General features: G+C 49.0%; 2 protein-coding genes across 2 annotated transcripts in view; one reads left to right on the plus strand and one right to left on the minus strand.

The window, feature by feature from the left end:
- Positions 1-25754, minus strand: part of FAU (FAU ubiquitin like and ribosomal protein S30 fusion) — a 380300-nt gene that overhangs the window by 327477 nt on the left and 27069 nt on the right. The window lies entirely within an intron of this gene.
- Positions 2104-25754, plus strand: part of ZNRD2 (zinc ribbon domain containing 2) — a 79767-nt gene continuing 56116 nt past the window's right edge. Inside the window, exon 1 of the mRNA XM_069066325.1 lies at positions 2104-2107. The gene's annotated coding sequence lies outside the window, so the exon portion shown is untranslated. The remainder of the gene's footprint in view (positions 2108-25754) is intronic.

Consider the following 25754-nt stretch of genomic DNA (forward strand, 5'->3'; position numbering starts at 1 on the left):
AGGCATTGCATTAAGCACTGGGGCTACAGACAAAGCCAAGACTGTCCTTGCAGCAATTCTAGCTCCTGATCTGGGGGGGAGGGGGGACGGGGGACGAAATGCCATGACTAATTAGCTGGAAGCAGGACAAACTGGCCACAAACAACAGAGGGAAAGGCCTGCAGAAAACTCTTTTCTAGGCACTTAATAGAGGCTTGTAGACACCTTTTACAGACTTGCACCCATTGCCCCAAGGTCCTGCCCTCTGCGACCAAAGGGAACAGGGAGAATCCCCCACATCGTCCCTGTGCCGGCCTTTCAAATACTTAAGGGCAAACAGCAAGCCCTCTGTGGGCAGCGTCTTCTCCAGGCTAAGCTGTGCCCATCCAGGCCACTGACAGTGCAGTCTCTCTCTTTCTCCATGGAGATACAGGAGCGTGTGTCCACCTTTCCTCCTTTACAATGTAAGCGTCTGCAGGGCAGGCAGGCGCTGCTTGATTTCTACCCTTCTTCCCCTAGTTGATGGCACACAGTAGGTGCTTGAAATGACCTGGCCTATGAATGAAATGACCTTGAAATGACCAGGGCTGCCGGCCCTCGGTCCACACCTGCGCTGGCTCAGCGCGTGCTTCGAGCTGGGCCAGGCCCAGGGATGCCCCGGGTGTCGGGGTGCTGGGGGATGGCAGGGGGTCCTCAGGGATGCCCAGGGGTGCTGACGCGGGACCCCCACGGAGCGCGCCGCAGGGGGCCGGATGGGCAGAAGACCCCCTGCCCAGCTGCGCCAGTCCAGCGCCGAGGGTCCCTCCACCCGGACGCCCCGAGACCCCCACGGGAATGGCAGAGTGCACGAGCCCGAAGCCTCGGAGGCGCTGCCCTGCCCCCACAGTACTTCGGGAGGTTGGAAAGAAGGATCCGTTCCTCAGGGCCAGAAATAGAAGGCGAGCGGTTGCCATGGCAGCCGGGGAGCGAGGCAGGAAAGGCGGACAGGGACCACCCACTCCTTGGCTTCCTGGTCTCCGGTCACAGCTGCGGAAAGTCAGGCTCCAGCCTAGCAACAAGCCCGGGCCAATCACCGGCCAGGATTCTGCAGGCGTGAGGCAGGAGGGCCAATGAGCGCGCAGCTCTACCTCGGGAGCTGGGGAAACTGCAAGAACCGTCACGTGGCCAGTTTCCATGGCGACGCTCCCTCAGCTGGCAACCTGCGGGCATGTTTTTGAGTTCTGGGAAATTCCACTCCTAGAAGTGGGAGGATGGGCAGGGAGGAAGGGAATAGGCGTTTTTATATAGCGCCTGCTGTGTGCCCCGCACCGTGCAAAGCGCCTTTACTGATAACTCATTGATGTTGATGTTCTGCCTGGAGGAGAGAAGACCTGGGGGAGGGGAGGGGAGGGACGGGGCCAAGGGGGCGGGGCACCCCGGTGTCACCTTGGGGCAGGGCCTGTCTGCCTCCGGGCCGCCGTTTCCCCATCTTCAAAGGGGGGGGGGGGGGGGATTAGACGTCTCTGTGTGAGATGAAATGCCTGTAAAGCTGCTGGTCCCATCCCTAAGACCTTCCAGGTGTGGCTGGGGACGTTGGAGGGAGGCCGATTTTAGCTCGATGACGCAGAACTCTCAAAGTTTGTCTAGAGATAGGTCGAGCTACAGGAGGTAGCAAGATCCTCACTCCCGGAAGTGTTGGGTCAGGATCGAGCATCTTGGGGAAGGGATTTTCAGCTTAATAGAAGCTTGATAAATGAATCACTTGTTCCAATTTTAAAGCTAGAAGCGCCCTGAGAGGTCATCATGCACCCCTCTGGCACCCTGGTGCTCAGAATCATGTTTTTATGAAATAAAATTCATAGAATTCCAAAGAATGCTAATTATATTGAGATAAAGATGCAGTTTTCCCCCATCCAAGTTCACAGAGCTGATGAAATGCAGGTGAAGAACTCCTGGTTTCAGGACAGGCTTTCCTTTTACAGATTTGAAAAATGAGGCCCAGGAATTAGCACTTTGAGACAGTCACCCGGTGAGTTCTGGCAAGACGGGCTGGAGCTCCCAGCCAGCTCTGCTGTAGCCATTGGCTGCCTGATGGCCCCTCACCCTCCTACTGGGCCCCAGCTGAAATCCGATCTGGGTGTACATGGGGACCCCTATTTATTACACATTCCAGCTGTCAGAAGAGGCCAGCCTCCTGGAATTCAGACTGGGCAGTGGGGTGGGGGGGGCCTGGGAATGCTGGCAGGACTCCACCAACCTTCATTTCCTGTGAGAACCGTCCAGAGGCAAAGAGCCTGTAAGGGGGAGGGCAACAGAAGAGAGCCTACTGGTGGGTCCCTGGGTGTCATAACTAGTTGCACACCTACCCAGAAACATCAATCCAGGATCTCTGATGTGTGGCCAATGGGGTCAGAGGCTGAAGACTGTGGACATAATTCCCAAGCTGTCCCTTCTCAGGTCTCACCAATCTAGCCCAGGGAGACCAGGTGAGGTCAGGAGGCCACAGCAGATGAGACCTGGTCAGCTGAGCGGCACACTCAAGGCCTCTAAGAGTGACTTATACTTGGCCAGATGACCCAGAAAACAAAGATGGCACCTTTGGCATCTCCCTCATCCCCTTCCCAAGGCCTCAGAAATGACTCAGGAGGAGAGTTTCAAGAGGCCTCATCAGACAACTATGGAAACCCTCTCAGGAATCCTAGGACTGGAAGGATTCTCCCAACGTCGAGTCATCTTCCCTCCCGCCCCAATGGAGCACTGGACCCAAATGGCCCCAGACAGATACCAGCCTCAACAACAGATGAGCTCCACCTTGCTAGGGGAAAAAAAAAGAGCTTTCACAACTTCCTGGGTGTTCTAGTGTCTACTGAGTCTGAGAGGAAGCCATGATGCTTATCAGATGAAATAGCTTAGAAATTTTATCTAAGGCAGATTTAGTTGCTAATTTGGTCCTTGGTGGTATGAAGAAAACTGGCTGCCAGTCTCCTCATTCATTCATTCCTTTGTTCATTCATTTCTGCACCCAATAAACACTTATGAGATATCTGCCCTGTGCCATCAACAAATTATAATTAACACAAATCAATTGGATTAAACAAATGTTATCTAGTCAGCTCTTATATTCAAGGCACTAGGAAGGAAGAAAGGAGCGAAAGATGAAAAGGACAGTCTTTGTTTATCGGCACGGGCACAACTGAGATTGGTAAGAGCTGACTGTACTCACAGGCCGGGTCCAAACAAAGTCTTCTGAGAAGTCTGAGAGCAGAGCAGAAGGGATGATGGGAGGCCTGCTTAGGGGGAGACCCCTGAGCGAGGCCTTGAAACAGAAAGATTTCAGCCAGCACACAGTCAGAAAGGGCGGTGGCCAACACGGAGCAAAGGCCTGTTGGCAAGAGAAGAAAGTCTGAAATCTGGGAATGGGAGGGAGTCCAGTCGGGTGTGGGCTCGTAGCCTGCCAGTGAAGGGAGTGGAAAGGCAGGTTGGAGCAGAGATTGTGGAAGACAAGGGCCCTCGCTAACAGGCTAAGGAGTCTACACTTTACCCCATGGGCAGTGAGGAGCCATGGAAAGGTTTTGAGCAGAGGGGTCAAGGGTCCTACTAGGAGCCTTAGGAAATCCCTATTCCTAGCTCTGGGCTAAATGAAATCAGGTATGTGGATTGTCCCTGGCATGTAGGATGGCTGTGGAAGGCCAGTGGCTCACCAGAGGCAGCCAGCCTTCTCAAAGGCTGGGTTTGTTTCCAGGTTTGTTCCCCAGCCATGACCCTGGGCTCTTCTGGCCCAGCCTGTGGCTTTGGACCTGGGGTCCAGAGGCAGCCCCTCAAGGGCCCTTCATGGCCCTGCAGAGTGCCTTGAACACTGAGAAGTGCTGCATGCACACACCTCGGAATTACCCAACCCAAAAGGGAAGTCCTTTTCTTACTTTGACCATACCTGGGAATCCATTGCTATTCTGTTCTGGTTGAGACAGAGACTGCCCTGTGACTTCCCTGGCATGTGGGGAAAGTCCTTCCACCAACATGGGGAGGGGCCTCTGTTCCCGAGAGCCTTGGACAGTCATCTACAGCCCAGAGGGGGCCAACAGGCTTCACAAGGGTCCCAGAGCCTGGAAGTGCCTGACTTGGCACCTGAATGCTCCCACCCTCCACCATTCCAGTTCCCAAGCCAGGCAGGCACAACAAACCCCTCACACCCACACCAAGCTACAGCTCCCTTTGGAAACATCATCAATCCAGGGTAGGTCAGAGAAGACCAGACCAAAGCCTGAATTTCCTAATTCCTCGGAAATCATAGATCAGTCTCTCAAATCTCTCCAAGGTACACTGGGGAAGAGGACGAAGTATATGACAAGCCTGGAAAGGGGGCTGCAGCCAGCTGGGGAAGGGCTTTAAATAATGACCAAGGAGTCAGCACTGGAGCCTGGAGGTAATAGGGAACCCAGGAGTTTACTGACGCAGGTAAGACAGACAAGGGCACATCTGTAGTTTAGGACTATCACCCCATTGACGGTGGAGGCAGATAGAGGCTTAAGGGGGGCAATCCAGAGCTCCTGTGGCAGTCCCAAGAAGAGGGAGCTGGTGCCTGAAGAGGGGCAGTGGCCACATTGGTGGGGAGGAGAACTGCCATGACTTCCTGGACATCCCTGGGGGTGGGGTAAGGGAGCACGAGGAGATGGGGCTCATCGCACTGGGGGCTCCTTGAGGGCAGGGATGGCCTGAATTGTCTGGGGGGCTCAAGTAAAAATATTTGCTTCAGGTCACAGCAGGGGGAAGAGGAAGGACTTGAATCCAGGCCTGGGTCTGGCTGCCCCTAGCCAGGAGCAGGAGCTGAATCAGAGTTGATGGATCCCTTTTAGGTGCCCAGCTAGTCAGGCAGGCCAGGATGCCAGCCTGGGGTGGCAGGTTGGGTGGGAGGAGGCATTTCAGCCTCTGTTTTCCACCTCTCCTGTCACCCACACTTTCAGCCTCTGTTCTCCACTGCCAGCTGGCTCCCTAGCCAGGCCTTATGGTGAGACTCCAGACATGCTAGGGCCAGGCTCTGTGCCTAGAACACAGTCATTTTAACTAAAGAGAAGACAGAAAGGCACAGGGTGGGCCACGCTCTTGAGACACTAATTAATGGAGGCAAAGGAGGACTTTCAGAAGGCCTTTTCCTTCTCTCCCCCAAAGGTAAATCCCCAACACAACCCTGGGCTCTCTAGGTCTGTTACCTCCCACCCATGTAAGCAAGTCCCTTCTCTCTGGCCTCATCCCCCCAGATCCAGGGTTCTTAACCTTTCACAGATCATCGACACCTCTGGTAGACAGCTGGTGAAGCCTGTGGACCCCTTTTATTATTCTTTGCAGAATAATTTTTTTAAAAGTTTATAACTGAAAGGAAACATGATCTTTCAGTTAAAAATTAGTGAAAATGTTATATTTGTTTTCCCCATCCACATTCCCAGAGCCCCTTGGGATCTGTCCTCAAATGGATCCCCAGCCTCAGCGATATCAGGTCTAGCTCTCAGTCCTGTGATCCTTCAGGGGGTACAAGATCTCTCAGTGTGAGGAGCCCATGATGAGGCAGGATTGTCTCTGTAAAGAATCCCCTTTGTCCTCCCATCACTCTCTAAGGAACTGCCACTTTCTATTTGAAAGGCCTTGGTTTCCCTAGAGACTGAGCTGGGCTGTTGGCGGTGGGAGTGTTGAGTTTGACTTCCCCTGAGATGTACTTTTTTGTCTGGGGTGCAGATGGTCTGGGCCTAGGCAGCTCACTCTCCACTTACTGCACTTTCAGGGACATGAGACTTGGAACTGCGTCATTCATGCTGGTAAAATTTTCCTACTGCAGAGGCTGACTGCAGAGCTGGGGGTGGGGAGGAACATTTGTGCCTTCTCAGAAGACTGCAGAGTTCTGGATCAGAGGGGAGGATGAGTTGGGGGGGGGGGGGGCCAGCAGGGGACTAGCCAGGCCTGCCTGAAGCTAGGTCTAGGACAGGGCCCAATTCACAGCCCTTCTCAGAATTACCTTTTGTTTTGGACTTTCAGAATGGAAGGAAATGTCCCGTTTCTGTTGGAGTTCGGGAAAGTAAAGCTGTCCCCTTTTTCCTTTCTGAGTTCACACACCCCAGGCTATCTGCCTATGATCTCAGGTTAAGAACCACAGCCAGAAAGGGAGGTAGAGTCAGCACCCCACAGGCTACCTCTGAGCTTCATTAGGACAAGCCAGGGGTGAAAAACATGGGTAGAAAGAGGCAAGACAGAGGGAGAGGAACATTGGATTTCACCTGGCTTTGAATCCTGGTTCCATCACCTGGGGGACTGAGCCAGGCAGGGTTTTTGAGCCTCTGTTTCCCCATCTGTCAAGCAGAGTGCCAGACTAGTTGACATCTTTAGTGTCCATGCATCTCAGAAGCATCCAATCCTATTAAGTGACAAAGGCATTCCCTGGCTTTGGAAGCAGGGGCTCAGGCTCAGCTATTTCTTGTCTATGAGGAAGGGCTGCTCCTCATGCAGGAAAGCCACATCCCTTCCCTTCTCCTGCCTTTGCTCCTGCTGGCAATTGAGGACCCTTCCCTTTTTCTGATGGCTCAGGAGCAAAACCAAAGGACTTGTGGGATGGGCCAAGAAAAGATGGAAAAGTGTCCCTGTTTTTGAGAGGAACGGGCTCCACAAAACCCAGACCACAGAGCTGGAAAAGAGGGTAGGGCGAGGAGAGGGAGAAAGCGGTCCTGGCAATCTGGGGCCTCTGGACAACGGCTCCATTGTAAAGGCCAGGCTCAGGAACACTTGAGTTTTCATCCCCTGCAGCTGCAGCTTGGGTTGGAGGCAGCTGCCATCAATCACCCGACTTCCTTCTCCATTATGGGGCCACCTGTGGGTACCCCCCACCCCCAACCTTCCTCCTCAAAGCACTTCGTACAGGCAGACCCCTTCTGCTTCTTTTTAGCTGATGAGCTAGAACTGAATCCGTGCCGAAATTTCCACTGAGATCCCAGATCCAGAGGCTCAGCCTTGGAAAGGACCTAGCTTATCCCATGCTTTACCAGGAATGTTCATGGAAATTTACCCACTGAATCCTCCAGCCTCGACTTGGGGACTCCCGTGATGGGCTCTGACCTAGCCCCTTCTGCTTCAGGACAAGCTCTGAATACGAGAAAACCTAAGCTGCTTTCCCTTGGCCAAACTAATACTCTTGGTTTTCATTGATTCACTTCTATCGGAGAATGAGGGAGGGCTAGAAAGGACTAAGCTGAGTGGCTATCTGAGTCCGTGCTGCAGATATAGAGCCCCTTGAGTGAAGGACTCTTTTCCTTCGCTTTTTCACATAAAGCCAGCACCTACCAGACCCAAGTGGGCACTGCTTCAGTGACCTGAATTCGGAGGCTGAGACTCTGGACTCGTCTCACTAAGGGCCCCTTTCCTACATAAATGCCTGGAAGACAGAATCTGAGATTGTGGGATCTGAGCCTGAGGTAGGCAGTGGTAGAGGGGAACTGAGGGGATGAGAAATCATTTGGGAGAAGAAAAGGTAGGCTTTGTGAGGATAAAGCCTTCCCAAGGGAATCTTAAAGGCCTTGAAAGTGATTTCTGATGCCCATTGGCTGGGGAACGGTTAACCAAATTGGTCTGAGAATGTCAGGGAATATTCCTGTTCTCTAAGTATTGACAAAGGGCATGAATACAGAGAAATGAAGTCAGCAGAGCCAAGAAAACAGTAAGACATCCTGTGTATGATAAGGCAAGTGAAAAATGGATAGAACCGGAAAACATCAAGAATCCAAAAACATGACCACAGGAAGAGACAGGAGACGAGGGGCCTTTGAGGCTGGTCCTTTTTTAAAGACATTGGAGGTCAACAGCTATCACACTGTGCATTCTCATGTATTATCAGTCACACAGATTTTTTTCTTCTTTTGGTCTTTCAAAATACTACTTGTTAAATTTGATGTTATCTGGGAAGGGATACTGGGGTACTCTATAGGGATATTTGAAAAAGATACCAATAAAAACGAAGTTTTTTAAAGTAGCTTCTGAAATGATTGAAAAAGAGATCATTTGAAAATCCCTAGGAGGAGAGACAAGTATGAATTTTTCCATAAAGGAATGCAATGGCAGACTTGGGCCCCACTGGCTCAGACAAGATGAGAAATATCTCCAAAAAAGGGGGGATTCATGATGCAAGCTGGGAGAAGGAACTGAGAACATTCCAATTCTCCAAACTGAGAAAAACAAGCACTGGGAAGACCCGTGAAACATTCACCAGGGAAATGTGAAACACAGACATTTGTCAGCCGTAAAATCTAATTCCAGAGCCAAGCCAGGCACCCAAGGAAGGGCAGGATGAGGGCTTGGTGACTCACTGACAGCATTCTCTAAAGTTTTCAGCAAAATTAGCCTTTGGCAGCAAAATCCTAACACTGACCCTGCAGCCCTCTATCAGGCAGCTGTGGGCACAGACAAGCCTTTTGGGTTGGGAGAGGATATTTCGAGCCCCTCCCCACTCCTATAAGAAAGGTGGGTCCCAATGTCCAGTCTGCTCCCAGCCCAGTGACTGACCTCAGGAAGGGCTATCTGCCCCTCTGGCTCCTTCCCTTTAAAATGGGGGATACTAATTTCCACACCTCCCAGGGGTAATTATGACCAAAACAGGAACCAGAGAGTCCCTGTTGTTATTTCCATTACTGGTCTAAGGGAGGGCGGGCCTGGGTGACAAAGGGGGTCAGAATGAGGGTGGTGGTGATGTACAGGAAGGAAGAGATGGGGTCATGACTCCCGGGGTGATGATCAGGAAAACCCTGCCCTCCTTCTCTGGCTCTTCACTCCCAGGCACCCATCAGCCCTCATCCCCCTGGGACCGAAGAGGCAACTAACCTGCAGCTGGGGAACCCCACCCCTCTCCACTTTCCTGCCAAGAGAAAGGGAATTCACATAGGAAACGAGCAAGCCGGGCAGCCCGAATTTGGTGCTGTGGACTCGGTGCTCAGCTCTGGCTACAAATCTCCGCAAGTCAGTGGTGCCAATCTGTGCAATGGCGGCTCAGGCCTGACTAGGGAGGGAGCCAGGGCATGAGAGAACCGGGACCCCTGGGACCGTGGGCAGAGACCTTCCTCTGGCCCGGCGGCTTCCTTCTAAAGCGAGGGGGGCAGACTGGAGGGTCCTGAAGGCCCCCAGCCCTTCCACCTTCACCCCCAAATGGGCACCGCAGAGACGAGTTTGCTCGTCCGTCTGTTCTGGGCTTATGGGACTCCCCAGAACAGCCCCTTTCCCCATTAACTACTCCCTCTTTTCTGTCCCCCTCACAGCCTCGGCCTCAGTTTCCCAACCTGTAAAACGGTGGGGGTTGAGCTACATGGGCCCTTAAAGTCCTTCCTTTCTAGGGCTGATCCTCCTTAGCCTCAGTTTCCCCATCTGAACAACGTGGACCATTCCACCCATCGTTCCCTGTGCCTTAGGACCCCAAAGAAGAGGGAAATGACATCATTTTCTTCCCTTCCCCCAAAAGAAACGAAAAAGGCCGCAGTGCGAAGGTGGGGGCGGGCGGGGGAGAGAAAAGAGCCGCGCACGCGCAGTAACTCACTGCGCCATTCAGCGCCGCACCCGCGGGCGGCCAGGGGCGGTTGCAGCCGGTTAGAACCGGCCGAGGCCGCACGCGCGAGCTGAGCAGGACACAAAGGGAGGGGGGAGCCACCTCACCCTCTGCAGTGGTATCCCTGCGCCTGCCGCCCCGCCTCCTCTCTGCGCATGCTCCTTGCTCTTCCTCTTCCCTCCTCTGCCTTCTACCTTCTCCCTCCTCCTTGTCTGTTTCCCCTGCCCCCAGCCACGGGCTTTCCGCTGAACCCTGGCCTGTTTGGAGTGGGAAAAGACCCCGGAGGAGTCCCCTTCTTTCTAGCCCCGTAGGTCCCGTAGGCCCTGTTGTGCTTGAGTAACTGTGGGCCTGGGAGCCTGCTTGACCTTGGGAAAGGAAGGAGGCTTCTCAGCCCGCATGGCTGGGCAGCAGACCCAGCACAGTGGCCCCTGGGCATCCTAGTCTGGGTGCTGGGTCCTTCCCCTTGCTTCTTATGGCTGATCCCAGCCATTAGAGCGCCTGTTTGGCTGGCCCAGGTCTCTCTGGTCCAAAGCTGCACTTTATGATAAATTATAGTGTGTCTCACCATTTTGTGAGGCCCAAAGGGGAGAGGGAGGGGACACAACGTTCTAGCGTTTAAGACACTTCCATTTTGCTTGAGATAGTCTTCAGGTAGATGTAAACAACAGGAAAAACAAGTTTCTACACAAATGATTAGGTCTCTGTTAAGCCAGCTTAAATGGAAATCAGAAGTCGAAAAGCTTAAGCATTCCCTTTGTCAAAGGAGATATCAGCATTATTAGGGAAATGCTGTACGAGAAAATAAAAAAGGACACAATCCATATTTTTCTTAGTTTTTTTATCTTTTGTTTTTACATCACCGTTTGGAAATATATGCCCACTCCCCTCAGTTTCCCCTAGAGTCCCTTCCCTAAGTATATATTATTAAAATCAACTGAGATTTGTATTGTCAAAATCCTGCGTCCTTAGTAATTTTTGGAAAGGTTAACCTCTTTCAACGGTGTTATCTGGGAACTGCACAAATCATGAAATGCTACAGGATTGGTAGGGGTGGGAGTGGGAGCTCCAGATGACTTCAACAACCTAGTTTCTATGGGGGGAGGAGGCGGGCAGATGGGGCTTAATTTTACCTACTCGACCTTGAGCAATCATTCCCTGTCTGGGCTGACCTGTAAAATAAAGATGTTGGACTATGGATGGTTTCTTCTGGTTCTCTCTGATCTTTCCTTGACTGTGATTCAGTTTCCCCTCTGTAAAATGGGCTTCTTCAGGGATCCTTCACTTTTTTTCATGTGTCATGAACCTCTTGGGTAGTAGTCTGAGAAAACGTTTTCATTTGTTTTCAAATGCACAAAATCTGTAGGATTCCAAGGGAAACCAGTTATACTGAAATAACTGATCTTACATACGTGTGTATATGTCAATATATAATATACATATAAGTATACAGATAAGTTCATGGACCCAGGTGAACCTGGGCAGGCCTCTAAGGTTTCTCTCAATCTGGATCCCTTTCTGGACCTTTCTTCATCTGTAAAAGGAGAGAGGTGAAATAGAAGGGTTCTTTTTAATGTTTTTACATTTCTCACTGTTTAGTTCACGAACAAAGAGACCATCAGGCCTAGACTTGGTTAAAAGCCAGCTTGTTCAGTTAGCTAGTCAGGTCAGGAAACAAACAAACAGACAAAACGAATGAACAGTTTCACTGATGGGGGAAAATTTTAAATAACGATGAGTCTGTTGAGTGACAAAATGAGAAAGACCTGCCCCCCTCGCCATAGCAATCTCGCATTACTGGGCTTTTAGAAAAACCTACCAGAAACTTCAACTAAAGAAAACTAGACAAGATTTTCTAAAAGCCAAAAGAACAGCTTGTCCTGGCCATAGAGTTTGGGAATATTTTGCAGCTGTCTGGCCTTTCTTTATTTGAAACCATTTTCAACACAGAGGCTCCAATGCAATCCAAGCAAGGAATTTTTTGGATGCCTTCGCTCCCCCACCCCCACCCCGCAAGGGGCAGGAGAAGGAGGTGGGGGGAAGATCTGTATTATTTAGCTCCTAAGAGACAGTGTAACCCAAGGGGGGCGGGGAGGTAAGACCATATCAGAGTTTTCACACTTTCTAAGGCCAGATCCCTAAATAGCCGCAGGGTAGTGGGCGGGGGAAGAAGGATCTCTAGGCCCGGATAGAGGTAGAGACAGGAGAAAGAGACATAGGGAGAAGAGAGACAGAGAGAGATACAAAGAAAGAGACATGGACAGAGTTAGAGAGAGGAGAGACAGAGACAGAGAAGAGAGACAGAAAGGAGAGTCGCTGGGAGCAGAAGGAAGTCAGGCAGCCCCCCAAGGCTTGCTACATAGTTGCCCCCCTCCCCCGGCTTGCTACATAGTTGCCTCCAAGCCATTGTTTTCAGTTTCCTCCCGCCCACCTTGCTCTTTTGTAAATTTCCCCTCTGCTTCTCCATCCCCCACCTGCCAGGCCCCTTTGTTTATTTCCTGGGTCTGGTGCTTTTCCAAAGTCCGGGACAGTGGAATACTAGAAAGAGGGAGGTATATAGGCTTCAGTTTGAGGGCTCTCCTTCTAGGGCATTTCCAGAAGATGCTCTTTCCCCAGTTTTCCTAGGACTAAGCTGTCAGTCAACTGGCTTTGCAGGGCTTTAGATTTTTCTAGAATTTTGCTTATTCCCTTTGTATTCAAAGCAGAAATGTGCCGGAGAAGGGGATTTGCAATTAGTTGGCACACAACCTCCGCATAAAACTCACTTTCGGCCCTAGTTTGTGAAAGGGTGGGGAGGGGGAGGAGGGCGGGAAGTAAAATCTAAGGTCTTGTTGGAAAAAAAAAATGCTAGGGACTATTTTTGCTTGCCTAACAAAGGGGGCGGAGGGCTACTTGTTCTTGGCGGTGAGGCTGTCCGTGGTGTATAAATACTCCACCTCCCAACGCCCGCTCAGGCAGACGGCAGGCAGAGAGGCTAGGCGCTAGGTCAGGTAGGACGGAGGGAGGCTCGGAAGGGAGAACCCCAGAGGCATTTTAAGACTGATTTTGTTTCGTGCTGAAGGAGGTAGTCTCGATTTTCTTAAGTTAAATTGCTTTAGCTTTCTAATTCTTAAATTTACTATGGAGGACTTAACGTTTTACGTTATGAAAGTTTTTTCAGGGAGCAAAATGGAGGTTATTGCTTTAAAAGACATTTGGAAGGAGGCAAGTAAAAGGAGAGATGAGCTGATTTTTAAAAAAGGTTGAGCTAGATCAGGAAAAATGCTTTGAAAGAAACTGTCAAGAATAGGATTCCTATTTGATCATAATTTTAAGCCGAGACGCCTTTTTTTCTGAAGGCAAAACCGACCCTATTTGAGCTTAATAGGATTGACAGAAAAAGCTTTGTCCGTAACAAGCGCCAGTCGTAGGTCCAAGGAGCGAGCGAGAGAGGCTTAGCAATATATTGAAGATGGAAAATTTGACCAGAAAAAGACCAAATAAAATAGGAAATACAAGGAACCTAAAATATAGGGGGACCAAAATACAGAAAAAATAACCCTCTTTAAAATGGCAGAAGCCTTTAGAGGGAATAGATAGCAAGACAGTTGTGAGAAAACGAGCAAGAGAAAGCAGGGAAACTAACGAGAAAAAACAGGAAACTGCAGAAATAGATCCAGGAACATCGAGGAAGGGAGGGGAAACGGCCAGAGAACGCTTAGAAGAAAAAGGGAAAACAATTGAAGAGGAAAAATAGAAATTAGAGAACTTGCAAGAGGAAAATAGAACTAAGGAAAAATGGCAACATTATGAAGAAGGAAAATAGAAATTAGAGAAGAGAAGCTTTGAAGAAAAAGTAGAATTTAGAGAAAAATAGCAAACGGACATTTTGAAGAAAGAAAATAGAAGTTAGAGAAATAGCAGGAGAAGGTTTTGAAGAAGGAAAATAGAAGTTAGAGAAAACAAGACGAAGAGGAAGCTAGAACTTAGCAAAAAGTAGCAAGAGGATAATTGGAAGAAAATAGAAATTCGAGGGCAAATAAGCATGAGCAAAATGACATTTGGAAGAACAAACTAGAACTTAGAGAAAATAGCAAGAAAAACAGAAGACAGCTTAGAAGAGGTAAAAGAAAATAGAAGAGGATGAGAAATTTTTACAACAGAAAGCATCTAGAACAGAATTGTAGCCAGAGAAAATTCGGAAAAGCGTGGTGTAGAAGAAACTAGGAAATTGCACAAGATAAATTGGCTCAAAGAAGAAACAGAAAAATAGCTAAAAAAAAATAGGAAATTTAACAGAACAAAAAAATAGGAAAATATTGTAGCAAAAGAAAACGAATCATGGAAGAAAATAGGATTGGTAAGGGAAAATAGAAGAAAAAACAAGAATAGAGAATTAGGAAATTAAAGGCAAAGAAATCGAATTTAGTGATTTATTAGACATTTGAAAATATAAGAAGTAGAAGAAATCTAAAAAGAGAAGATAGAAAAAAAGAAAATATAGAAAGTAGCAGAAGAAACCTAAAAAAAGAAGATAGAAAAAAACGGCTTTTAGCTCATTGGGAGGGACTGCCAAACTAAAATTTTTAGTTTTTAAGAGGTTGAGATTTGAAGCTACTTGGAAGATGAGTCAGCCAGCATAGAAGAGGAGCCATTTAGGAGTTCCAGGAAGAAAGGGCACTCCCTCCTTGGCAAGGGCGAATTTTAAGGCTGGTTGCGTAGCTGATGATTTAGGGAAATGGACTGAGCAGATTACTATTTCAAATCGCAATCGTTTTCGAAGAGAATTTAGAAGCTGTATAGGCACTCTATTATATTTAATAATGTTTTTAAAGCCAGCTATTTTAAGATAATTTAATATGGGACTTAAAAAAAAAAAAAACCCAGCCTTGCCATTGGACTGAGTAATTGACGAGGGAGTGCCCGGCAGCCACCCCCGCGGCTGCGAAGCCAGCTAGGAATGAGAAGCAGGAGCCGCAGACAGGACCAGGACCCCCACAGGGACAGCCAGCCAGCCCGCGAGAAGGAAGGAGGAGCAGCCAGCTGAAGCTAGGAGAGCCCCCAGCCCCTGGCAGGAGAGCAGAGCAGCGCGCGCCCCCTAGGCGAGCCAGGACCTCAGAGCAGAGAGGCGGGCAGGAGGCAGCAGCCCGGCAGAGGCAGAGGCGGTGGAGCCGCGCTGGAGAAGCAGGACAGGAAGGCAGGAGGAGGGCAGGAGAGGAGGCGCAGCACGCTAGCTCGGCGGTTGGTGAAGCTGGGAGCCAGCGTGGCCACGATAGGCCGGGCCCTTAGAGGCTGCGGCAGGGCCCTGAGCGGTGGTAAATGCGGGCTTTGGTTTCTTTGCTCTATTCTAAGCCAGTAATTCATGCTTTGGAATGTGGGGCAGGGGGGAGTGCACTGCCTTTTAGGCGCGTACTCGGGCAGCCTAGCTGTGTAATGTACAGTTTTCTGGGGGATGTTTGTTGGCCGGTTTGGGGGTGTTGCAAGGCTTTTCTTTTTCAGTGCATCTGTCTTGTCTGAAGCTTTGGGGGCTGTCTGCCCAGGCCTGGAGAGTGTTACGGTCGGCCTAATTAGGATTCCTGCAGGTTTCCTTTCAAATGCTAAGAAATGAATGGTAGTTAGCCATTATATTGCTATTGTAAAAGCAAATTGGGGGCAATCGAGTGAGCCTGAAGAGAGATAAAGAGTGAGAGCTGGAGATTACCCTCCCCCCCTGCACCTTGAGAGGAAGTGTAAGCAACTGGATTTGGAAGCAGTTAAGTTCATCTTTCAGCTTGGACAAATTTTGAGTATTTTGATTTTATGCCTAAACTTTTTTCTTCCCTCCCACCCCTCAAATTTGAATTTTCTAAGTAAGAATGTTTTTCTTAAATGTTTTTGGGGGGCTTTTTAAAGGGTAGGAACTGGGGAGGGCAACATTTTTTGTTCAGTTCTTTTCCCCCAGGTGTTTTCTAGAGCCCAAAGATGACTTGAATATCAAAGAAAAAGAAGCCAGTATCAGGATAAACAAACACCACAAAACTGAAAGGTTTTACACTTTCTAGAAAAACTAAAGCTGAGTTAAGTGCTCAATTCAGGTGTTGCTGGAGCTGGAAAAATGGCCGGTAGTTCGGTTTTCTTCTTTCAAAGCAACTTTAAAGCTACACAGATTTCCAGATAATCTCTCTACTTTCGGGAGTGTTCAGTTTGACTGAGATTGCTATGGGTGGGGGTAGATGACTGAGCTGTTTCTAAGACCTTTCCCCCCCCACAGATGACTAGTCAAAATGGGTAGAAAGAAGCCTTGATTCACTGCTGTGCCAGATGGCTGAGCTGGCTTTTTAACCTTGGAAGAATTGGAAAATGCAGCTTGTGTTGCTAAAAGTTCAGTCCAGCCCCGGAGAGTCTCAGAAGAGCAAATAGGCCTATCTGGCAAGTGAATGTTCAGGAAGTCGAGTGAGTCCATGAAGGCGTAGATGGCGGTATTGTGGTGGGCTGGGGGCTGGGGTAGGTAATTGTTTATATTTTCAGATTACTGAAAGCCAGAGAGAGCCTAATAACTTAGACGGAAAAAAAAGAAAAAGCCATTTTTCAGCTTTCAAGTTGGCAAGTAATTCCCCAAATATGGTAAATCGTCCATTTTAAGAGTTGGCATTGGGGAAGTACATTAAGACCCTTGGGTCCCTGGAAAATGTTAAGTTGATCAAGGAGAAAGGAGGAGAGAGGTAAAGTTCCTAATTGAAACTTTAAAGTATTTTAAGGAAAGGAAAAGGTGCAATCCATCAATTCATCCATCCATCCAGCCAGCCCTAAAGTGAAAGGTAAAGCTCTTGGGGTTTGAGGGTTTGTGATGATACTGTGTTTTTTGGCTGAGTGTGGGGGGGTGGTTTTTTCTCTTGGCATTTTTTTCAGGTGATTTAATATAATTAAAACTAGAACTTCAGAGGAAAGGCATTAATGATCCTGAGGGATTCCTTCTCATGGTGTAGCTTTTATATCAAGTAAGATTCTGTTTTCAGTTGTTGACAATATCTTAGTGGAGGAATAAAATATAAGATGCTTTCTTTTTGTATGACTGCAACAAGATGTTAAGGTATGCCCTTTATAATATTTAAGTTCTGTACATTTGAAATTGAAGTAAAAGTTTACAAATGAATCTTTAACCAAAGTAATTGATTAAAAAGTTAAGAACTCTCTATACTCTTGTGCTGAGCTAAGCTCCAATGTTGTCTTTCTTGTTCATTTGGTGGTGGGGAGGGGAAATCTTTTTTTTTCTGTAGATTCTTTTCAGATTACTTCATCTGAATCATAACCAGCTTGGCAAAATGGCGGCCTAAAATGGAGAGAAGGGACCAAGCTCCTTGGTGAAAATGATAAGTAAAAGGCAGAAAAGATTCTAAATAATCATACCTCCTGGGAGGGAAAATAACAAATGCTGGTCAACCACAGAGAATCCATTCTGCAAATGCAAAAATGGAAAAAAATTTTAAAGCTAAGCAAGGAAAACCTACCAATTAAAAAAAAGCCTTATGGCTTGACAAATGAGAGCTTATGTCAAAATGGCAAAAAAAAAGTCCTGAGAACATTATTTATTTGCAATGAAGAGAAAAATTTCACCTTGAAATGCTGCTTTTACAAAAGCAGAGATTATGAAAAGGAGAATTTATTACTGCATATGAATCATGCTGTATAAGTATTCCGGGCCTTAGAAGAAGCGGAAATGCTATGCAGAGATGAGTGGGAATTGGAATGGCCCCATTTGGATTGAAAGGAGGCTGTGTGCTGTCTGTCCGTTTCATTTGCCCTCAGACAGGTTTCTCTGTTGAAGAGTTCATTTCATCTGGGAGCAGAAACAAGCAGGCATCTCTTACCAGATAAGTTTACTTTGCCTTAGCAGTTATTGCATGTCAGGGATAAGAAGTAAATGCTTTTTGTTTAGACTTTGTTTGGGGCTGAGGCATCTGTGTGTAAAACCCAATTAGGTAACCTGCAATAGTAAAAGCTTTTTTATACTGTAGATGCTATACCGGGGAGGCCTTTTCCCCCCATCTTTAGATGTAGTTAGTAGATAATTAGTTGGTCAGATTTTCTCTGCCAGAGCCAACGGGCTGCCTGGAATCTCCTTCCTCATCAGCCTCAGTCTTCTATAAAAATCCATTGTTCTTTAAAAGTTCAGTTTTGAAAGAGATGATTAGGACTGTATTTTGCAAAGTTGAATTGTAGTAACATGAATCGTTAAGGCTGTCTGTTTTGTGGTTGGTGTTGGGCAATCTTGGGGGGGGATTCTTCTCTAATCTTTCAGAAACCCACTCTACGAACAAACTTTAATGGACAAGATCAGGATTGAGCTGAAGATGGAAATTGACTTTATGCAGGCAGGAAAAACTTAAAAGAAACTTTTAAACCCACCCCTCGTCAATTAGAATATGACCAGCTTATAATCCAGGCACTTTGACAATAGAGGCCCTAAATAAGGAGTATTACCTCTTAGACAGTTGGGACACTTATGCTCAGACAAACAGGTAACCGTTTATAACGTCCAGGCGGTGAGGGCTTTCTGTATCCAGAACAGGTGATTATGATTGAGAGAAGAATGGCAATCAGGAAGAGAAGTCCAGTCAGTGCCCATTGCCAAGGCCTGCATGCCTCTGAATGCTGAAGCTGTCTCCTTCAGGCCTTGTGAATCACCATGTTAGCTTGGGGATCTGGGGGCATGTGGGTGTTCTTGTTTCTAGACTTTTCCTTTGCAGAGGCTTTCACCCTTCATGAAGCTGCTCAGGATTTGACATGCATTTAGCAAGCGCTTGCAAGGCCTCTGCTCCTTCTCTTCTAGTGTGTGAGTCCCTGCAGTGATGAAATCCTTGGTCCTTAGACTTTGCTCTCATTTGTTCTGAGGGAAGGGAGGCTCAGGCAGGGGGGGGCTTACTTGTTTGTAGCTTTTCTTTTTACAGACTTCACACAGAATGAATGCAGTGTCTTGACAGCAGGTCTGGTCTGTTGGCAAGTAATGGGCCGTGTGCTTGGTCTGCTGGGTGTAGAGCGCATTTTGAAACGACTGGAGTATGATATGAGTTATATAAAAAATGTTCCCATGCTTGGAGTAGTGATTGTGTTATGGAGAACCCAGCTGATGAGTGGTTTTAAAAAAAAAAAACATGCTGAGTGTTGAAAGGAAATGTCTGCAGCTTTAAGCAATCGTGTTTGTGATTGATGATTGAACCCAGTCTGGCGAGTTGGGCTCCAAGTAAGCTTTCGGTAAAGATGCTTTTTTTTTTTTGTTTCCTTTCTGTAGGGGGGTGGGGGGCACTGAAGCCTTTAGTCTTTTCCAGATGGAGCTATTAAAATCAGTTCAAGAAACACATTGCAAACAAGCAGAGTACATGAAGACACATTTATGGCAAGTGAAGTCCCAAATTGTGCCCAGTTCAGTGCCAGGTGCCTGTTCTGTCCAGTCTCTCTCTCTCTCTCTCTTTCCCTTGGTGTCTTTAACTGTCATATGCAGGAACATACAAAGAGCTGCTCCCTTGTGATGGCCACAGAAGCCAAGCCAGTAAGAATTAGCTCACTTTCTTTCAAAACATGTAAATGCCATTTTAATGGTGGGGGCCTTGAGATAACTTCACAGACAATTAGAAGGGAACTTGCCAGAGAATACTCCATGGACAAAAAAGAACAGGTGAACAAGCTTTTCTCTCTTCACTCAGGAGTTGACAATCAGTCGACCTTAATGGAGAAAGTGTTCCGCTTTAGGCGGCCGGCCCAGTGTTAGTTAACGTAGGTTGGAGGTGGAGGAGAGAGAAGGGTGGAGAGGGGTGAGGTGGGCGCTAAGCCTTTTTTTTTCTTAAGATTTTTTCAGATGCACTTCATTAAAGGAGGCACCTAAGGCTTAAAGTAGCAGTAGCAGTACACCCTGGAAGCCTTCTTGTGGCAGATGGAGGACAGTAACATATTGATCATCTGTGGATGATAACAAAACAGTATCTCTTACTTTATCTCTGGGGCGATAGATGGCCTAAGCCACCAGTCCAGTGGACCAATTAGCAAAGCGCGGTGTACATTGATTTTTCTCTGGAGGGGAGATGGTGTGTAAATCAATCCAGTAAAGACTATTGACTTTCAGCACCTGTGGGCTCAGCCCTCCTGGGTCCAGAGTCACTGGGGGTGGTGGTAGTACCACAAAGGGATAGATTACCTCTTCCCTCCCCAGACCCCTTAATTAAGACTATGACCAGAAAGAATTTGGTTCTGTTCCTCAGCCCCTGCAGCTGTAACTGACACCTTCAAGGTGTTCCAAGGGGAGTGGCCAGCCAGTCTCCTGGCTGGTCCTCCAGGCCACTCTGGCCTGGTGCTGTGACCCGCGCTGTACCTGGGCTTTAATAAATATCTAACTCTTGCCCAAAGGAGCCCAAGTACATTTTCTTGAGGAGGGGAGGGAAAGGGGAAAAAAGTCCCCCCCCCACCCCCCCAGCTTTTCCCAAAGCCTAAACCAACTCTCCCCTCCTCTAAAGTGACTCCTTCCTGCCACATTCTGCCTGAAACTTTGGCCTAGCCCAGACCACACCCCCCTCACTTCACCAGGCTTGGATCCTTGGACCAGCCAGGCACTTTAAGGTAATGGAGTGGCCAGAGGGCTGGCCTCTGTGGGCAGTATTGTAAGCTCTGTGAGCACTAGGAAATATGGAAATAAAGAACATTGAGGAAAGTAGCATTTAATGCTTAATGCCCACAGGCCTCTACAAGATGATCGTGGTTCCAGCCAGCTTGTTGGGTCAGTTATCATTGAAGGGTGGGGCCAGAGAAAGGCAAGCAGTTCATTCAGTCCACTAGGGACGCCCAGTGCGGGTGGGATTGCCCAACTCTCTGCTCAGACTTTTTCAGGTGAACCTCACACACATAGCAGCTTAGCCGAAGCCGATTCTTCTGCTGCAATACATTGTGCAAGGGTTTTTCTTTTCCTGAGAAAACATGTTTGTTTTCTCAGGTTTTGCTTTTTCACCTTTTCTATTAAAAAAAAAAAAAAGCAAAAGATACTGGTGGTCGGCACTCCTGGGCTCCAGGACGGGGTTCAAATCCCTGCGGTATCTTTGCTTCTCTGCTCTTACCTGAAGCTGTCACCCTGGCACAGACACACAGGCAGATACACCTACACACTGAACATGTGCACTCACCCCCTTCTCTCTCTGCCTTAGGGTTCATGAAGTAGTCTGTAAGGTCTGAAGCTTCTTGCCCTGGCACCACTCATTTTTTGTTTTGAGTTTCTAGGTCCTATCTCTTCCATTGGAAGAGTGGAAGATGGAAGAAGGAAGAATATTTGTAAAGGTTGGCTGTTGTAAATAAAGAAATTAACTGTTCTGTTCTGTGATCTTTGTTGAACTTCTGTGGTGTGAAAGGGGTTTGTGTGGGACAGAGATGCCAAGTTGTGAAGGTATGGTAGGACCCGCACAGCTGTCTGAAACTACTGGCCACCCGGGTGCCCATTGTCCCAGAGATGGGCTGCTTAGGCCCTGAATCTAGGAGCCCTTTCAAGCTAGGGGGCCCTGCTTGAGACCTTGAGGTCTGGTGCTTAAAGGAGCTTAAACCTGGATCAGACTGACCTTTCCAGGTCTGGATCTGTAAGGCCTCTGTCCCCTGCCTGCACACATGCTCTCCCCCTTGCAATCCCTGCTTTTGAGCTAACCCTCGCTGCTCTCCTAAATTGGAGGCAAGGTCTAGCTTGGCAGTGGGGACCAGGGAAAGGAGATGGGGAGCTGAGGCTAGCAGCAGGGGAGATCAATAGAGCCGAGCCGCAGCGGGGATGATCACTGTGGGGTGGGTGGGCATTCAGGAACCGGAAGGCTAGCTCAGGCTGGAAGAGACCTCGTGGTGGCTGCACCCCGTGCCCTGTGGGGCCCAGCACCTGCCCCCTTTATCATGAGAAGGTAGATAGAATTTGGCCCGTTCTCCAATAACATGGGGAGAAGTGAGGTGCTGCGCCCTCTCCTGGTAGAAGCGGTGAATGAAGGTGCTTTCTGGGCAGCAGAGCGTGGATCCGTTTCTGCCTGTCTATTTAATGCTCCCTGGTGCTCAGGGGTCTGCATGGTGGCCAACAGGGCGAAGGCTACAGAGAAAAGGAGAGGCTTGTGAAAGGACCTAGCCTGGTCCTTTCTCCCAGCCTCCTTCTGATCTCCAGAGCTTGGGGAGGACAGGATGCCCTTGGCAAGAAGTCGGTAGGCTGGGCCACAGTCTGCGGGAGGCCACAGGCAGGCCTGGCGCCCTTCTGTCTCACCTTCCCAATGCCTGGCCTGCTAGGAGTCCCCCTGCCCTCAGGTTGCCAGCTCCTGCCATCTCTCAGGAGCCAGGCCCCAGGAATGTACCTGCTCCTAATGGAATCCACAGTCAGACCCTCCTGCCCATGGCATGGTTATAAACAGCAGCTTTTTGTCTATGGGGCCAAGCAGATGTGCTTGTGTGTCTGTGCCCCACCCCCAGCTCTTACTCTGAGCGTGCATACACACACACACACACACACACACACACACTCTCAGGTCTCATCTAAATAACATTTCTTTCATCCCTATATTGTATCTGCAAGGTCCCATCTTGGCCGCCTCATCTGGACCAATTCCAACCTATCACTGTGTTTCCAAATCTAGTGTCTGGAACTGAGCCCAACTTTCCAGGGGGTGTTCACATGGTACCCTCTCCCTCTCCCATGCTGAACATGCAAACACCCTGACCTGGAGAGCTAGCTGTCATGTTACAGATGAGGCACCCCCACCACCCCAGACCTGGGGCTCCTGACATTGCCCTGAAGAGCCTTTTTTGGTGTGAGAGGGAATTGGGGTTAAGTGACTTGCCTAGGGTCACACAGCTGCCCTCTGAATCACTTTTTCCACCCTCCCAGCCTAGCCTCGCCCTAGAAGGGTTCCTTGGGCAGGCCTGGCATTTCAAGGGAATGAAGGAATGATGTCAGAGGCATACTTCATGCCAGGCCTATAAAGGCCTTCCAGAACGAGCCTAATGTTGCAAAGGGGTATATAAATTGGAGATCATGAAATGAGGTCATTTACAAACCATCCCCATGAGCAAGGATTGTTCCCTTCTTTGCACCCTTCTTGGTACCTAGCACACAGTAGGCATTTAATAAATGTTCAGTCATTCAGTCATGTGTGACTCTTTGTGACCCTACTGGGAGTTTTCTTGGCAGAAACTGGAATGCTTTGTCTATTTCCTTCTCCAGCTCATTTTACAGATGAGGAAACTGAGGCAAAGAGGGTGAAAGGCGTTGCCCAGTGTCACATAGCTGGTAGGAGGTGTCTGAGGCCAGATTCGAACCCAGGGAGATGAGGTTTCTGTTTTTGGCCTCAAGCTCTACCCGCTCACCCCTCATCTTAGCAGATGGCGAAGCAGAGAGATCCACAGAGGAAGCTGCTTGCCCAGGGTCCCAGCACCAGAGCTCGGCTTCAAGCCTGCTTCTGGCTGTAGGAACATTTCAAGGAGTTCCAAAGGGCTGGGCGGCCTCTGCTTCTAGCTGAGCTCAGTGGCCTGTCTGGGCCTCTGCTTCCTCATCTGTGTAGGCACCCTGGGCCATCCCCCTTGCAGGGAGAGCCCCAATGAGGAGCACATTCACCCCGGACAAAATCAGGCTTTTGTTTTATTCTGGAAGAGGGAAATGGAGCAAAGTGGCAGTGGAGGCCAGCCTGGGCCTTGGTCATGATGGGAGGTGGGACGGTGGAGGCCAGCCTGGGCCTTGGTCATGATGGGAAGTGGGATGGTGGAGGCCAGTCTAGGCTCCCTCTTGCAGGGAGAGGGTTTGTTCTGGCCCTTGACCCCACCATAGGGCAGCCAGGCGGGGCAGAGATTGTGATCTCCACTCTGGACAAAGAAAGAACTTGCTGGTGGAGCAGCATTCTGCCTCTCCCCCCACCCAAGGGCGCTCTGTGCTGGGGAGGAGTGGTGGGAACAGGGTCAGTAAAAAACGTAACTGGGCTTTTTGCGCCACCCAGTGGCCAAATACAGCTTTGCAGCTATTTATTTTCCTAGCAGGTGTCCTTCAGCATAATGTCCTTCTAAACCTCTGCTCTGTGCAAGGCCCCTCCCTGGGCTGGAGCTGGAAGGATGCAAATAACCCTCCTCCCCTCCCTGAAAGAGCATTCTGCAGCAGCGGTGAGGGCGGGTCTGCCACTCAGCATGTGCCACGAGGAAATTTAAGCTAATGGGAGGGTGGGGGGGAAGCAGCGTCTGCCCTCCAGACTTGGAAGGCAGTGCAGGATTCTGGGAACCAGAGACCTGCTGGGTGCCACTGGTGACTTCCCTGATTGAGGACTGGCCTGGAGGATGGGGAGAAGGCCTCCTTGAACACCTGGAGCTGGCAGGAGGCTGAAGGTTGCATTTGGTGCCGAGGATAGAAGGGCTCCCTGTTAGACAGGGAGCATCTTGGCTGAACCCCAGAGAGGGCAAGGGGCCTGGTGGTGAGGAGGAGAGCCCAAGGTCCCAGGACTCCAGACCTGGCTCTTTTGCTACCAGGGGCTGCTGCCTCTCAAAGCACCCATTGTGATGGGCATTTTAAAGCCCAATGACCCCACAGCCTTCACTAATACTTGAAAGCAGAAGCATGCCACGATCCTGTGCCCTGGTGTCAGTAGCAGGCATTCTGGGAGCCAGAGGTGACCCTGAATTAGCAGGTTCCATGGAAAGGGGTAGCTCGAAGTACTTTCTTTTCTGTAAGCCTCAAGACATCCCTGGAATGTAGGCACTAATGCACTTTATTTTACAGATGAGGCTTGAGAGACATCCTTGACTTGCCCAGGGTCACCTGGGAGCAAGTGTGTTCACAGATTTCCTTCTTCCCAAGGGGACATCAGGGTCCGGCCCCCTTGCCCCATTCTGCCTCATAAATGAGGGCACAAGTGGGGGCCTGACTTGACTGTTCTCTCCTTGAGGCAGGCCCAACACATACTGGGTGCCCTCCTCCTCTAAGGCAGAACCCAGGCAGGCCAAAGTTTGGATGGTGCTGGTCTCTGGAGCAGAAAGTGAAAGTGTGAGTGTGCCTGCCCTCAAGGGGCTTAGAGTCTGTTACCTGCAGGCAAGAGAAAACAAAACAAGGTAATGGGGGAGGAGTGGGAAAGCCTGAGGGCAGAAGTGAGGACAGCAGGTGGGCCAGGCCAAGGGGGTAGAATGTAAAAGGAACAGTGAGGAGGCCTCATAGGTCACAACATGGAACTCTTTTTTTTTTCTTTTTGGAGGGGGAAAGGCAGGGCAATTGGGGTTAAGTAACTTTCCCAAGGTCACACAGCTAGTAAGTGTTAAGTGTCTGAGGCTGGATTTGAACTCAGGTCCTCCTGACTCCAGGGCCAGTGCTCTAAATTCTTAATAGGGCATCTTGTGTAGTCAGCCTGGAAAGACAGGCTTCGAGGAGCTTGAAATGGCAGATGGAGCTGTTTGTGTCTGAGCTGAGAGGCGAGAGGCAGCCATGGAGGTTTACAGAGGACAGATGGGAGAAAGGAAGGAGAGCTGTAGGGAGGCCGTTGTAATAGTCCAGGTACGTGTCACCTGCCCCTCCAGCATCCTGAGAGGCCACGGCTCTGGAGGGCAGGGGCTTTGCCACAAGGTGATGCCTTCTCCTGGTGGGCCTTATGGCACCTTGCCATATCTTGGTGGGCCCTTGTGACTCTTCTTGTCTTGGTACCTCCAGCAGTCAACCAACCAATCAACATTTATTAAGGCACTGAGCTAAATTGTGAGGATGAAAATAGAGGCAAAAGATAGTCTCTGCCCCCAAGGAGCTTACAATCTAATAGCAGCCTATGCATAGGTTCCTAAAGTGGGTGATAACGCCCTGGGGGGTGCTGGAATGATGGGGAGGGGAGGTAGTAGCCTCAGGTGCAATGGGGGGGCATTGAATAAAAATAAAGGTGGTGGAAGCATATGGAAAGAAGAGAAGAGAATTTTGAAAAACCTTCCTCTATTGTATAACAGAGTTAAAGTCATAGTGATTATATTACTTTCCAAATAAACACACAAAATGCAAGTTATAATCCATCAGTGGTCAAGTTCACTGACAGGTTTAACAAGCAAGTGTTAAGACAGTATAATGGGAATACAAATTTGGAAGATCTTCCCTGCCCCTAGGCTAAAGTGCACCTGAAGCCTGGGGTGGGAGGCTCGTTTTTCAGTAGATACTTTTTGATTGGCCAGTGGGTCCAAAAGGTTGTTACATTCTCTGAGCCAGGAGAAGGCTATATAAGCCCTGATGTGTAGCTTTGTTTTGGGGGCTCACTTTGAGAAGTGTTCTGTGATT

The sequence above is a fragment of the Petaurus breviceps genome, unplaced genomic scaffold (genome assembly GCF_028583685.1).
Source record: "Petaurus breviceps papuanus isolate PSGF00001 unplaced genomic scaffold, PetGlider_PUasm1.0 90721, whole genome shotgun sequence".
NCBI classification, from domain to species: domain Eukaryota; kingdom Metazoa; phylum Chordata; class Mammalia; order Diprotodontia; family Petauridae; genus Petaurus; species Petaurus breviceps.